Source organism: Canis lupus, chromosome 20 (genome assembly GCF_003254725.2).
Source record: "Canis lupus dingo isolate Sandy chromosome 20, ASM325472v2, whole genome shotgun sequence".
Lineage (NCBI taxonomy): Eukaryota > Metazoa > Chordata > Mammalia > Carnivora > Canidae > Canis > Canis lupus.
Window position 1 is genome coordinate 12,420,461 of NC_064262.1, and position 16,248 is coordinate 12,436,708.

Here is a 16,248-nt window from a genome sequence, read left to right on the forward strand (position 1 = left end):
CTTCAATAAATGGTGCTGGGAAAAGTGGACATCCACATGCAGAAGAATGAAACTAGACCACTCTCTTTCACCATACACAAAGATAAACTCAAAATGGATGAAAGATCTAAATGTGAGACAAGATTCCATCAAAATCCTAGAGGAGAACACAGGCAACACCCTTTTTGAACTCGGCCACAGTAATTTCTTGCAAGATACATCCACAAAGGCAAAAGAAACAAAAGCAAAAATGAACTATTGGGACTTCATCAAGATAAGAAGCTTTTGCACAGCAAAGGATACAGTCAACAAAACTAAAAGACAACCTACAGAATGGGAGAAGATATTTGCAAATGACCTATCAGATAAAGGGCTAGTTTCCAAGATCTATAAAGAACTTATTAAACCCAACACCAAAGAAACAAACAATGCAATCATGAAATGGGCAAAAGACATGAAGAGAAATCTCACAGACGAAGACATCGACATGGCCAACATGCACATGAGAAAATGCTCTGCATCACTTGCCATCAGGGAAATACAAATGAAAACCACAATGAGATACCACCTCACACCAGTGAGAATGGGGAAAATTAACAAGGCAGGAAACCACAAATGTTGGAGAGGACGCGGAGAAAAGGGAACCCTCCTGCACTGTTGGTGGGAATGTGAACTGGTGCAGCGACTCTGGAAAACTGTGTGGAGGTTCCTCAAAGAGTTAAAAATAGACCTGCCCTACGACCCAGCAATTGCACTGTTGGGGATTTACCCCAAAGATACAGATGCAATGAAACGCAGGGATACCTGCACCCCGATGTTTCTAGCAGCAATGTCCACAATAGCCAAACTGTGGAAGGAGCCTCGGTGTCCATCCAAAGATGAATGGGTAAGGAAGATGTGGTTTATGTATACAATGGAATATTACTCAGCCATTAGAAATGACAAATACCCACCATTTGCTTCAATGTGGATGGAACTGGAGGGTATTATGTTGAGTGAAGTAAGTCAATCGGAAAAGGACAAACATTATATGGTCTCACTCATTTGGGGAATATTAAAAATAGCGAAAGGGAATAAAGGGGAAAGGAGAGCAAATTAGTGGGAAATATCAGTGAGGATGACAGAACATGAGAGACTCCTAACTCTGGGAAAAAAACAAGGGGTAGTGGAAGGGGAGGTGGGCAGGGGGTTGGGGTGACTGGGTGATGGGCACTCAGGGGGGCACTTGACATTTGAGCATTGGATGTTATGCTACATGTTGGAAAATGGAACTCCAATAAAAAATATACAAAAAATAATAATAATAAGTAAAGATCCAGATCGGATAACATTTTGTGTTACTTAAGGTAACATTAGCTGCCATAGCAGATAAACCCTGGAACCCCAGTGATACAACCTGATAGAAATGTATTTCCTTTTCATGGATACCCAATGTTGGTGCATCTTATAGCCTTCAACACGGTCCTCTATGCATCAAGACCACCTCATTTTATTTTATTTTATTTTATTTTATTTTTTTTTATTTATGATAGTCACACACAGAGAGAGAGAGAGAGAGGCAGAGACACAGGCAGAGGGAGAAGCAGGCTCCATGCACCGGGAGCCCGACGTGGGACTCGATCCCGGGTCTCCAGGACCGCGCCCTGGGCCAAAGGCAGGTGCCAAACCGCTGCGCCACCCAGGGATCCCCAAGACCACCTCATTTTTATTTGAGGACTGACTCTTCTCTAGCCCTTTGAGCTTTGACCCATTGAGGTGACTAATGAAAAAGATCATGCAGAAGGTAAGCCTGTTTCTTCATTTTTTCAAGAAGTGACACACCACTTCCACTCACATTCCATTGGCCAGAACTAGTCTTATGGTCCTTCCAGGTGCAAAGGGTGCTGGGAAATGTAGTTCTGGGTAGGAAACCACTTACCAGCTGGACAGGGACCCTGAATCTTTGGAGATCAGGTGATATGCTGGCCACACATCCTAACTAGATGGCATGGAAAATTACAATGAAAATATCTACAAATAATCCAACACATGAAAGGAAAATGAAGGGCAGAAATCAGAGTAAAGCCTGGAAAAGTTACGATCTGTTCGGTAATATAAGTCAGGGCAATGGGCAAGAAAGGCTATCTTGGCCACTTTGAAAGGTTACCTCAAAAAAAGGTGAGAAAAAGATTCTGAAGTGAAATTGCTTGAAAAGAACAAAAAGCTGAGATCATAATTGTTTCAATCAATAATATGACAAAGGAAACTAATTCCATTTAAAATGATGTCCTGTTTCCAGAAACTGTATGTCACTTTACAAGCTGAGATGTGGCACACATTTAATTGCTGTTTTGTCAGAACCACTAATTCTCTTGATTGTGTTGTGAAAACAAAACTACTGAAGAAAATCTTTTTGAAAGCCCTCAAAGAAAAATTAATATTTATACACAGCTGTCCATTTGAAACCATACAAGGTTGAAGTCAATAATTAGTATGATCAGAAAAGTTCCAGCAAGTGCCCTTATTTTGAGGTTATTTTTGTATAAGCTTTTCCCTCTTAAATAAATCTGTTGGGCATGAATGTGAGATGAAAATTGTGGGGTAACTTGGCAAATCAAGTTCTCATATGTAAAGAGTACATCATTTAGGGAACACCAACCATCTGGACTTGGGTTTTATCCAGTTAAATAACAAGAATTCAAGGTATTTTTAAATCCTCTACTACTTAGAGCAGAAGCAGTAAGGTATTGGGAGTGACACACCTCAAATTTTAGGGATGAAGAAGAGGATGAATAATAGGTTTGCCTGGTCCACCCCATTCCCTATTTTTCAGATGAGGGCATGGAGTATGTGACTTGGCCAAAACACAAAAATAGTTGGTGGTGAAACAATGTCTGAAACTTAGGTTTGTTGACCAGGAAGCAACCATTAAACAAGCTTCAATACCTATTAGGCTTGCCTTTAGACCTCTCCAGCAAAGAACTCCCTGCATACCAATATCAGCTACTCCTGCAACTCTGAGGATCCAGCTTGAAAATGGGGTCATTAGTACATCAGCAAGACAGATTAATCTCAATAATCAACAGCACTATTACAAGAATGACAGATACCAGGCAATGGGCCAGTAAGGTGGAGGAGAAGATTATAGGTCAGACTCTGCCAAAGAAAGGACGGGACTTTAGGGAACACACAGGCCTATAGAAGGTAAGTATAAGTTAACTTCTGATGTGTACTCATTCTAGTGTCTGGTCTCTTGACTTGATCCCCGCACTAAATGGACTCTGAACTTCGGCACAAAAGCCTGGGATTCTTCCAGGTACTACTGTTTTGAAGAATTTCACTGTTTATAATTTATGGTGTTGCTGTGTCCATCCATCCATTCCACAGAGCTTTTCTGAGTATATATTAAGAGCCAATGGTCAGGTGTTAAAAGCAAATGAATAGAATACAAACTTGGTTTTTGAGAGGCTCCCAGTGGAAAGAAGTAGAGAAAATATCATACCTCTGATTTTTCTATGTGCCCTCAAGTAGAAGTGCAGGCATCGATTAAAATGCTTAAAAGAATGGCAATACTCAATACCCAGGACCATTGGGGCAACCCAATAATCTACTGAGGATTTAAGGGTCCAAGATAAGAAATTGCATGTTATAGTATAAAGCCATCTACTCGAAGAGTGGTCTGCAGCCCTAAGCATAAACATCACCTTGGAGCTTGTTACAAGGACAGCATTTCCAGGGGTGCATGGGTGGCTCAGTTCATTAAAGCACCTAACTTCGGCTCAAGTCATGATCTCAGGGTCCTGGGATTGAGCCTTGCATTGGTCTCTGCACTCAGTGGGCAGTCTGCTTCTCCCTCTCCCCCTCTGCCCCTCTCCCCCACTCCTGTGCTCACTCTCAAATACATTATCTTTAAAAAAATAAAACAAGTGTAGCATTTCCAGCCCAGCTCCAGAACTAGTGAATTGTGTTCTACATTTTAATATAATACCAAGGTGATGTGTACATGTGTATATTCAAGTTTAAGGCAGTGAATGGCATACTAGAACTTAGGACTACAACTAGCTGTGTCCAAAAGGGATCAGAGAGAGGAAAACACAATTGATTTGTGAGTCAGAATTTCTCAAGTGCGGTTTGAGGAACAGTTTTCTTATGGTAAAATTCATCCTTTTCAAATGCACAGGTTGATAATTTTGACAGATATAGTCATGTAACCACCAGTGCCACCAAAATTAAAGAATGGTCACCCCAAAACTTGTCTTTGTACCCTTTTGCTATCTATACCTTCCCCTGAACCCCAGGCCCTAGAAATCACCAAGCTTTCTGTCCCTATGTTTTGCCTTTTTCAAAATGTCATATAAATGGAATAATATAGTATAGAGTCTGGTACCTAGCTTCTGTGACTTGGGATAATGCTTTTGATAGTCGTCCAACTTGTTACATGTATCCGTCATTTTTCTTATTGCTGAATAGCACTCAATTATATGGACGTACCACAACATGTTTTAGCCATTCACCAGATGATGAATATTTGGAATGTTTCCAGTTTAGGGCTATTATGAATAAAGCTGCTATGAACATTCCAGATTTCACCAAATAGACACTGAGAAGCGAGAGAACGTGATAGGTTCAAGAAATGAGAATATTTTAGTAGGGATAGAGTGTAAGATAGCAGCAGAAGCATAGTTGGAAGTAATGCAGGAAAAGCATATTGTATGGACAACTCTGAACTACTCTCAAGTCATTTTTATGAGCTTGAAGTTCAGAAAGCCTAGATTTGTGGATTACAGAGATCATCAGCTTGTTTGTTTTCATATTGCAAAATTTTCTTTTCCATCACATAAGCTAAATAGGAAAATACCAATTTTCCAAGAGTGTGAAAATGGATCTACCCACATGCCTATCCTAATCTTCTGTTGTCCAGCTAGAATTATGGAGCATGGGAATGAAAATTATTTATAAAGAGGAATTAATGGGCTCTAACCTCAATGGTCCAGTCAGGAGAATGCAGGAACCCATCACAGCTAATCTTTTGATCAAAACTGCTCCCTATCTCTACCTCGCCTCTCTGAATTAAAAAATGCAAAAAGCTCAAAATGCTTTTTCTTCCTCTAAAAGTATTTTTCAGGATTCTTCAACCTCTATGTTATATATATAGAGAGAGATAAGGGCTTAGTCTCTGGAAAATCCAAATGTCCCATGATGCCAAGGAAAATATTGGTCTCCAAGCTATTTGATAGACTTGGCTGATGTTAAAACACACTCCCCCCCTCCCATTCCTTTCTTTTTTTTTTTTTTTTTGAGTTTTATTTTTTTTTAATTTATTTTTTATTGGTGTTCAATTTACTAACATACAGAATAACCCCCAGTGCCCGTCACCCATTCACTCCCACCCCCCGCCCTCCTCCCCTTCTACCACCCCTAGTTCGTTTCCCAGAGTTAGCAGTCTTTACGTTCTGTCTCCCTTTCTGATATTTCCCACACATTTCTTCTCCCTTCCCTTATATTCCCTTTCACTATTATTTATATTCCCCAAATGAATGAGAACATATAATGTTTGTCCTTCTCCGACTGACTTACTTCACTCAGCCCCATTCCTTTCTTTCATAGTTTCCTTTAGATTATGTTGACTTAAACATGACAGGACTGCTCGAAAGGATCTAGTAAAACATTACCTTTTATTTTATCTTCTATTTTTTTATAATATTTTATTATTTATTTGAGAGAGAGAAAGAGAGAGCATGAGCAGACGGAGAGGCAGAGGGAGAAGCAGACACCCCACTGAGCAGGGAGCCTGATGCCGGGCTCCATTCCAGGACCCTGGGATCATGACCTGAGGCAAAGGTAGACACTTAACTGATTGAGCCACCCAGGTGCCCCCCTCCTTCTCTTTTATAAATATGATCACATGGTGACTCACTGCCATTTCCTCCAAAGTTTTCTCTTTGTACTTTATGTTACTGGTAGGGATGCCCAATCATCTCACAGCCTTGGTGTTTACTATGTCGTCACCTCTCCGGCAATTCTTCCTCTGTGGTTGGGACTAAATCTAAGAGAACAAGGTTCTTATTTGAGATCAGGAAATGACCAAGGACAAGTGAGAATTGGTAGTCCCATTCTCCCTCATTCTAACCCCACCTATCTCCATATACCCTCTAGAGGAGTCCTAGGTCCTAAGAATCAGCCTGCATTCTTCACTGATTAGGAAATGGCAAACCCAATGATGTTCCAGTTATGTCTTATGATTTTCCTATATGCCTTCAAGGACAAGTACAGATCTTGACCAAGTTACTCAACAGGAAGTTAATATTCAACATCCAGGAACTACATGGGGAGTCTAATTATCTCCCAAGGATTTAAGGTTCCAAGATAAGAAAATGCATGGTAGGGAATCAAGCCATCTACCCACCACTGCAGCACAAGCACCATCTTAGAGCGTGTGAGAAGTGCAGAATATCTAGCCCTGCTCCAGATCTCGTGAATTATGATATGCCTTTTAATAAATTCCCCAAGTGGTATGTGTGTACATTCAAGTTTGATGGCAATTTCTTCAGACTGTAGGGACTAACAAAGTACTATCCAAATAGAAAGGACATCTAAAGAGAAGATGGAAATGTGCACAGCTAGAGATGGATGGGAGGTAGGTGAAAAGAGGTTGGAGGGAGTAGAGGACGACAAAGCTGACCAGTGTTCATGAGGGCACCATGTTATCTCAACAGATGGGCATGAATATTACCAGCAAGGAGCCATTCCTATTGCATCCCACATGATGAGTGAGGGTTGATGCCCCAGCTGTGCAAGCAGCTGTCTGCCATGAGGCTGTGCACCCAGCTAAATGGGAAATCTTTTTAGAAATTTATGAGCCATACTCAAGCAACAGCCAGAGCTCTGAAGCTCCCCATCAATCATGTCACCCCTTGCATGCTCCTTTTCCTTAATTTAGGCAAACAAATGCAAAGGGGTCTGGACCCCACGGATCCTTTTCCCAAATATGCACACCAACCACAATACCTTTTAGTAGTAATAATACTTTCATTTCTATGAGATATGCAATTTCTAGTTAACACACATAGTGTCTGAAATGAGAAACTAAAGCAAAAATGATTCATCCAGATCTCATGGAATGACCTTATTTTTTGAGTAAGAGAAACACACCAGTCAACTAGAAAACCATGCACAAGAATTTCAACACAGGAGAGCACCCTGTGGATGTTCAATTTCAATGCATTTTGTTTTACAAGTGAGGAATGGTGGATCAAGGTCCCACCATCTATTAGTCAAAGGACTGACATTTGAGTCCAGGTTGTATTACCATTCCTTCGGTCCTCTTTTCCCCATTCTCTTGCTAAAATGCATGCAATAAATAAATACATAAAATGCATTAGGCCTTCTGTTTGAAACCCAACCCCACAAGTCAGAGCAAGTTTGACTTTGGGCAAATCACCTAACCTAGCTGAGCCTCCTAATTTCTCCTTTGCAAGTAAGGATCATGACAGCTATTATCAAAGCAGTGTGAGAGTGAGTTTGGGGAACTACTTCATGTAATTTCTGGCACATAAGAGGCCTTCAGCAAATGGAAGAGAGAAGAGAGTTTTATTACTCCTGTACTTTCCTGCCACACAACTATTAGCATCTTGGCACGATCCCTGCTAGGAGTTTTCTCTAGCATAATTTTATTCACTCATAATCACAGTTTACAGGTACTGTCACATGGCACTTTATTCACAGGTGCAGCACCGTCTTCACAGTCCCCATCTAACTGATCTGCCTATTTCACTGTGTGGATTACATCCTACCTGAAAACACCATCACATTATTCGCTTGTTTACCATTTATTGCCTTTAGAAATTTACCTGCAACAAACTTCTTTACAAGTTCAGTTTGTCCATGTTTTGAGTTAGTTCCTCTGGCTAGCTTCCCCAAAGTAACCATTTTGGTTCTTTGAATATAAAGAACTCTCTAAAATTATATTTCACTGTAAGAAATACTTAAATCTCCACAAAACTGGGATTATCAGATCCAGAATTTCTTCACACGTACAAACACACACACACACACACTCAGAAAGAAATAATATGCAGACCTCTTTTAGACAATGACAGAACATATTTGGTCAAACCATTTTCAGAGGTATATTTAAGCACAAGGGAAGAACAGAACCTATAAGGAATATGATAACTTCATGTTAAAGGCGAGAATGATGCAGACAAATGCAGTATGGCTCAGAAAAGGAAATGTCTGAGGATTGGATTTACAGGGAAAGACCTAAAACTAATATATATGTATAGCTTGGCTCAGTTGCAAATAAAGAAAGAAATTCAAACAGCCTCTAAGCTTGAAAGAAGTATACATCAGAACAGAAGACATTTACCATATCTTACATTTTATCTATTTGTTTAACAAAACTCTTAAAAAGAAGGTTCCATAACACATTTCTCCCAATTCCCCCCTCCCCTGGTCTTGATCCATTAATATTAGACTTAATTATTTGGCATAATTAAGAAAGGAGGAGGAGGAGTCACCTCCTAGCTCATAAATGAGTCTTATTTACACTTTCTACTTTGCTTCCTTCCTCTGCTCTCAACTAGCATAAACCACAGAGCAGGTGGAAAAAAATGACATGGGATTATAATTTAGCTACAGTTTCACAATCTAAAAAATATTGAATTACTGTTTCTTCCTCTTCTTTCTGATTCTCTTTGTTTCTTCTGGATGCAGACTGTGGGGCAGGTTGGCCCACCTCATATGCAACAGAGGAAAGAAACAGGAATGTGCCTGCCTTATGGAATGTGTCTTTTATACAACATAAGAAAAGCTGACCAATATGCATATTATCATTCTATTTGAACCTTACATGTCATTGGTATGCAGCATTTTATAATACTACTCAGCAACAATTTTTAAAAAGTGAGATTCAAGAATGCCATTCTGACTTGTATAATTCAGAGCAAGATTATAAAACAGCATTGCAACACATTACCCCACAGAAAGCATACCAAATAGCACCATTTGTAAGCAAAATAATAAGGAAAAGAATAGTTCAAGAGAGCAATTGTGGAAAAATAAAAAAATAAAAAAAAACACAGACAGACATTTATTTGAAAGGGGCCCTACTCAAATCTGTTTTACTATTTATGAAGTGCTTAGAGAAAATGAGAAATGAAGTATGACTCAGTACCCTAAGGCCATAATATTAAACTTTCTGTAACCCCAGAACTATTTCTCCAAACAAAATCTTACTTAGAAACTCAATATATAAAGCAAGTCAGAGAAGCAAGGTGGAAGCCAGAGTACAAATTTGGGAGTTCCACCAGCCCTGGCCCTGAGTTAACGCCACAGAACCCAAAACGTGTGGGGGAGGGCCAGTTTGACACCAGAGTCCTAGGAGAAGCTGGAGAAGGGTTGAGTTTGAGATGAGACTGATGACAGAAAAAAAAAAAAAAAAAAAAAGACAATGAAAAGAGTCCTTAAAAGGGAAATTAAAATGCAACAGAAAACAGGGTGTAAAGATGAGGGAGGGGGCAGCAGAGAGGGGAATTAAAAAAAAAAAAAAAAAAAAAAAAAAAAGAACGGCAAATCAATGTGTTCAATATTAACTCTCAACTATTTGCCCAGAGCAGTTGCCTTTTAAATTGCTCTCTGACTGTTAAAACAGAAAATGCTTTGAGACCCATGATAAATGGTGTCAGATGATGCTGTTGGATCAGAAAACTTAGCTAAAACAACAGTAGGGCAGAGCCACATTTCACACACATCTCACTTCTCAACCTTAAAAACTGAAATAAATGTAATGCCTCTTCTAAACTCAAAGTATAAAATAAGACCTTCTAAACAATGAGTCAACACACACCAAGATACATTTAGAAACAAACGTTGAAAATGTTAGGAATATAGAACACATAGAGCAACCAGTGGTAACCCACAGCCTTGTAGGCAAGGGTCCCCACAATCATCTTCCACTGGATGGGAGTTTTGAATTTCCCACCTACCTGCCATTACACATCTCTGAGCCAGCCACCTCCAACTTTCCTGACCATTCCAGAGCTCTAAATCCCTGCAATTCTCTTTGTAGATAAACATATCCCTATACCTCTCTTTTACCAAGTCCATATAAACCCATATACCAAATATAGTTGCTCCATCCTCAGAGTTGACAACACACTTTGTCCCATTTGTTCTCTATGGCAATGGCTTTTCATAATAGTTGATAATCATTTGTGTGTGTGTGGGTGGGGGGGGAGTTTCTTCTCTTATTATGCAGGAAATATCACAAATAAGGGAACTGAACTTCATTCTTGGTACCAGCACTACATCTAGCACATAGTGACAATGAAAGCCTTTGGTGAATAATAAAAACCAACATGTACTGAGGGTTCATTATGTGCCAGGCACAGAGCTTTAAGCATTTTATATCTGTTCTCTCATTTAATCCTTACAATAATCCAACATATTCTTTCCTATTTTTGCCATATTATAGATGTTTAAACTGAGACACATAATTGTTAAACACCTTTACCAGTTACATGAGTTCAGCAACAGTTGACCAGGACTCAAACCCAAGCAGTCAAACCCCAGAGTCTCAGCAATTAATCATTAAGCTTAATGACTAACAAGCAAGAAAGCAAACAAATATAACAGGGGGCAAAGTTAAGGTATTTTTAAATATCCTTTCAATCCAAACATTCTAGGTTCAGCATAATTTAAAAATGCCCGCTTTGAAATCTTAGAGCACTCTGCCCTTTCAATTCTTTGTCTAGTCACCCTTTTTTATCATTGTGCTTTGCACAAATCTGATGACTTTAAGAAATTCTGAAATAGAGGCACCTGAGTGGCTCATTGGCTGAGCATCTATCTTTGGCTCAAGTCATGATCCCAGGATCCTGGGATCAAGTCTTCCATCGGGCTCCCTGAGGTGATCCTGCTTCTCCCTCTGCCTATGTCCCTCATTCTTCGTCTCTCATGAATAAATAAATCTTTAAAAAAAAAAAAAACAGCTTGGATGTATAACTCTGTAGATGAGTATGCATCTATTTAGTGATGGGTATATGAGTGGATGATTGATAGGAACCTGAAACTCCACCTCTAACAGCTCCCATGCCTGCCACTCTAAAAGGCTAAAGGTTGATTGTAAACAGCAAATGACAGGGAAAAAAATAAAGACTGGCTTTGATTCCCAGAGCCAAATAGTAATAACCTCTCAAAACATTATTTTCATTCTGGCTGTGATCTCAATGACCATTTTGAGTTCAAAGCACAAAACTGTGTATATGCATGGATGAGTCTGTGAGTTAGTTCATGATCTGAGTCACTCTGCCTTGAATGGAATGCTAGTCCTGATCCCTTTCCTTTAGAAAGATTTTTGAAATTATGATCAAAGGTAAGATTAACTCACAAGCATATGTATCCAGCAGCTCCCTGAGGCCTGCCCAGACATTTGCAATAAACAGGTACACAGGTCTTCTGTAATTCGGAAGGAAGGAAGGAAGGAAGGAAGGAAGGAAGGAAGGAGGGAGGGAGGGAGGGAGGGAGGGAGGGAGGGAGGGAGGGAGGGAGGGAGGGAGGAAAAATAGATATGTGAAGTATCAAAACCAAATAGCAATGGAAATCCTATGCCCTCAGGCATGGCATGCTTGCATGGAGCCAGGAACAGTTGTGAAGTATCCTCTAATAGCTTTCAAGGGTCTGTTCTTTCTTGGCTTTAAAAAAAAAAAAAAAAAAAAAAAAAAAAGGGCAGCAGTATGAAAAAATAAATAAATAAATACTGAGTTTCTATTATGTGCTGGGCTCTCGGCTGTTGAAAATAGTGCAATGAGGGATCCCTGGGTGGCGCAGCGGTTTGGTGCCTGCCTTTGGCCCAGGGCGTGATCCTGGAGACCTGGGATCGAATCCCACATCGGGCTCCCGGTGCATGGAGCCTGCTTCTCCCTCTGCCTGTGTCTCTGCCTCTCTCTCTCTCTCTGTATGACTATCATAAATAAATAAATAAATAAATAAATAAATAAATAAATAAATAAATAAATAAAATATTAAAAAAATAAAATTAAGTGTTGATATTATTAAAAAAAAAAAAAAAGAAAATAGTGCAATGAGGTAAGCATAGTCTTTTCTCTCATGGAGCTTTTAGTACCATGATAAATTAGTTACAAAAAGTCAGCAATGTGATGGGTACTCTAATAGAGACATTCAGGATGATACAAGGCCAACATGGGATTATGTAGCCAGAGACCCCATACTTCAAGGGCAGGGAAATCCCCTCCCCCTACTTGGAATGGCTATTAAATAGATAATAAAGTATTTGCTAGGCAGAGAATGGAAGAAGAAAATATTTCAGGTAAAGGTTGTATCCAAAAGTGCTGAAGCTGAAATGAACATGGAACATTTAGGACTCTGAAAGAAGTTCAATGAGGCTAGAGCTCAGAAAGGGGAGAGGGAAGACACAGAGTTAGGAATCGGGGAAGGTTCCTTATTTATCAACTATCAATATGAATTTATCAAGCTCCTACATGTGTAAATCTGTGCTTTATAGAACTAGATTCTGTGACCTGTATAGAATTAGATGAATATGAAAAAATACCTTAATTCAGTCTAGCTTTGGACTTTCTTACTCCCTTGACCAAGCTGAAACTAGACATCTACTCATTTGCTGTATTATGGGCCTATCCATGAACATGATGCCTTTTCCAAAAGGCTTAATCCCCTGAGATCAAAGGTGTCATTTCCCTATAGGATTCAGTTCTCTGTGCAGTCACAATTTTTATAGCAGTAATATAATTTCATTAAAAAAGAAAAAGAAACCAAAAACTTCAAGATACATCACCTCAACATATGGTATTATTACTAACTACATACTATTTCTTTCTACCCTCATAGTTAGACTTGGGAATATAAGAACAGTATCTGACTTATAGAATGCTTTACAGAGCATTTTCATCGATTGTCCTTCATGTGAACCAGAGAGTTGACATAGGGATACACTACTATAAGGGGGGAAACAAATTTAACGAGGTCATGTAATTTCCCCCAAAGCCATATTAGTAAGTGGAAAAAAAAACAAGATTAATATCATAGCTGTTTGCAGTTCCTATTCTTTCTTTTAATAAAAGTGTTTCACAAAATATGATCCACAGAACACCTGGTTAAAATGCAGATTCCAGGGTCTTGCCTCAAAATCTCTGGAGGCTTCTCCATAATTCTTTTGGCACCCTTAAAGTCTTAGAACACCACTATTCACCAAAATCCACCAGAAGAACCTATTTTAAAAAATTGTTAGAACATAATATTGTCCAAAATCCATACTAGAATATTTATAACAGCATTATCTGTAATAACCAAAATCTCAAAATACCCAAATCCTTGTCAAGAATAAGTAATAATGGTATATTCACAAAATGGAATACCATACAGCAAAGAAAAGGAAAGATCTACAAGAACGTGCAATATTGTGAAATTTCACAATTAATATGGCATAAGATAAATCAGGCTCAAAATAGTATTTAATGTATGATTCCAGGTTATATGGTAAAAACAGGCAAAGCTAAGCCATGCTGTCAGAAGTCAGGATAGCAGTAACCCTAGTGGCCATAGGGCATGTGAGGTGGGGTGGGAGATGAGGCAGATGCACAAGGCTCATATGAGCATGCCTGCAGTCTTCTATTTCTTTATACAGGTGCTGCCACGTGGGTGTGTTTGATTTGTGAAATCCATGCAACAGCATACTTAAATGATATGTGAATTCTTCTGTGGTATATTATACCTCAGTGAAAATAAGTTTAAAATATATAAATGCCATTCCTAAGTCTTAAAAACTAGAAATCACCTTAAAACAAAAACTGTGCTTTTTGTCTTAAGGTTGTCTCCACCTGTGTGTCAGATTCACTGCCCTGGAATGTGCCAGACATCTGTCACTTACATGGCTCCCAGTGTTCTATCTTGGACAAGTCTGATCCTCAACCTAGCAATAGAATCATTATACATAATTATGTTTACTGGTTTTCTAACTACTACCTATTTACTGACCCCTATCCGCAATATCATAAAAAATAGCCAGCCATAAAATCAGACACCCTATACCACCAAGTTTCCCACCCCAAATAACAATTATGTATGGTGTTAGTTTATTTTCTTTCAAACTCTTTAATTCTAGGTGTACAAATATACTTTTGACATAATTAGGATGATTTGATAATTTTAGATCCTGATTTTTTCACTCAAAATTATATCATCAGTATTTTCTGAATCATCACAAATATTTAAGATTATAATTTGAGGGATTCATTATTTATTAACTGATACTAAGAGTCTATTAAACTCCTGTAACATGTCAACCCTTCTGCCATGTATTGTTATGAAGTTGAAGATGTATGAAACCTAGATCATACTCTCAACAACTTTTAGGAAGATTATATGTGATTTTGGGTAAACAAACTCTTAATCTCTCAGAGCCTATTTTCTAATCTATAAAGTGGGGACGATAGTACCATCGAATCAGGGTGCTTGAGAGAATTAAGACAATATACGTGAAATGCCTAGCATTTAGCAGATAAATAATAAGCATTTGTTCCCTGAGATAGGAAAAGTTATATATATATATATATATATATATATATATATATATATATATATATATATATGATTTATTTTAGGGAGAAAGACGGTGAGCAGGGGGAGAGGCAGAGGGAGAGAATCTCAAGCAGACCCCTCACTAAGCATGAAGCCCAACACAGGCCTTGATCTCACAACCCTTAGATCATGACCTGAGCTGAAACCAAGAGTCAGATGCTCAACCAACTGAACCACCCAAAAACCCCCCAATTCATATTTTAATAATATTCCTGGATGTTGTGTATCTCAATTGAAGTTTGAAGAGCACTTAGCTAGATGGGTTTTTGGTGATAAGCAAAATTCAGATACTCAGGGAGAAGATGGGGACAATGTGGGCATTCCATGGCTGGGAAGAGAAGGCAAAAGGAGTTTAGAAACCAAACTACTGAAATGTCCTTAGCAGGTAACTTACTTAAACAGTAAAGGAACGCAGTAAAAGATGAAACTAGACTTAAAAGCTCAGGTCATTTTACTCATGGACTTGGATTCTAGACAAAGAAGTTTTGCCCTTATCTCTCCTCTAACATTTCCTCTAACATCTTTACACATTTCTCTTTTAAATTCTGATTTTCAATATATCTATAATCCTATAAGAATTTGATTCTTAAACTGTGAGTAGCTGACCATTTAGAACAAAACCCCTGAGAAGATGGTTAGAAATGAAGATTCCTGGCCACACTCCCCAGCTTATCTTAGTGTGGGTCCTAGAATTTCAAGCCTGAGAACCACTATTGTTATCCAATGTCTGTCATAAGGACACACTTTACAATGTAACCACATTAAAATAAAATACAACTGTATTTTTGGAATTTTAGAATTTTACAATTCTATTCCTAATTTTTAAACAAGCACTAGGAATTCAACCCACATGCATTGTTTAAGAAAAATGACCATAATCAATACCTAATACCAAAAGCAATAACTAGGTGATCAACAAGCATTAGCTGAATGAATGCATGCATGCATGAATGAATGAATGGCTAAGCAGATGATTTCAGAGATTACTCTGAAGTAAACAACTATGTGTATAAATTACAGCTGCATTTTCATACAAGAAGTAATAAGCAATGAATTCAAATGTATTCATTTTCAGAAAGAATGAAACTCACAATTGCCTGGAACAAACTTGTTTTGAAAAAGACCGACATGAATGTGATCAATACCCAACAACAGATTTTGTTATAAATTGACTCCAATATGGTTGGGAAAATACTGGTTTGGTTACAGTCAACTGTAGTTTGTGTTGGAGCTTTGGGGATGGTTGGGAATTTTCCTGTAAAGCAATGCATGCATCTGAAGGAGATTTTAATTATCTTGAGATGAGGTTTGATTCAGGACTATCAGAGTTTAACACGCTGCTACCCTTTCTAAGAAAAAGCAAAGAATTAGAACTTTTATCTGGAATTTTTTGAAATAATCACCTGAGAAAATAAGTATGAAGCAGGTAAAAATTCAATTTGGATTGTGTTAGAAAAATGGATGAGATGAAGAAAGTATTTCTTCACATTAGCCATGATTAATTGCACAGAACAAGAGGGAGTTCAAGTCACTGTAAGAAAACAGCTCACTTCCAGTGTTGATAATGGTCAACAAGCAGTGTCAGCACCCCATTTAGGCAAATTGCAGCATGAGAGTCTAGAGCAGGGGAATCTTTTGCAGTCTCTTGCTTACCTCTGCAAAGGCAGAAAAATC